General features: G+C 63.7%; 1 protein-coding gene across 1 annotated transcript in view; it reads right to left on the bottom strand.

Annotated features, from left to right (window-relative positions):
• The window catches only part of SGMS2 (sphingomyelin synthase 2), a 68,803-nt gene extending 68,371 nt beyond the window's left edge, over nucleotides 1-432 (bottom strand). The window contains exon 1 of the mRNA XM_019521944.1: nucleotides 197-432. The gene's annotated coding sequence lies outside the window, so the exon portion shown is untranslated. The remainder of the gene's footprint in view (nucleotides 1-196) is intronic.
• Nucleotides 433-457: the final 25 nt, after the last annotated feature.

Genomic DNA, 457 nt, shown 5'->3' with positions numbered 1-457 from the left:
AAAAAAAAAAAAAAGGCAAAGCAGGGAATAGCCTTTAATAGGCATGACTGTCAGACAACTCAGAAATGGAAAAGATAGACCTATGAGAGAACAATACCCCGCCCCCCGGCAAATCTCTGGCTGTCCCCTACAGCCTTTCCTTCTCGACCCGGACCAAACCCGAGCCAAGTTGTCCAGATCCGCGCCCCCGACTCACCCGCTGGGCTGGCGCGGGAGCAAGCGCTGGAGGAGCCGCAGCCTCCCAGCTCTTTGACATTTGGACTTTGCAGCTGCTTATAAGCGGGCGGGCGGGCACTCCCCCTCCCGGGCAGCGGCGACGAGAAGCAGCTGGAAAGTTTGCCCACCTCAAGCGCCAGGCGACCTCCTCGCTTCGCCTCGCCGCGCCCTCGGCGGCCGAGAGCAGAGCGGGCGCCGCCGCAGCCGGACCCTCCTCCCCGCGCTCCCCCCCCCGCGGGGC

This window comes from Gavialis gangeticus, unplaced genomic scaffold (assembly GCF_001723915.1).
Source record: "Gavialis gangeticus isolate Ggan-Ray unplaced genomic scaffold, GavGan_comp1, whole genome shotgun sequence".
Lineage (NCBI taxonomy): Eukaryota > Metazoa > Chordata > Crocodylia > Gavialidae > Gavialis > Gavialis gangeticus.
This window is presented reverse-complemented; position numbering and strand designations above follow the sequence as displayed.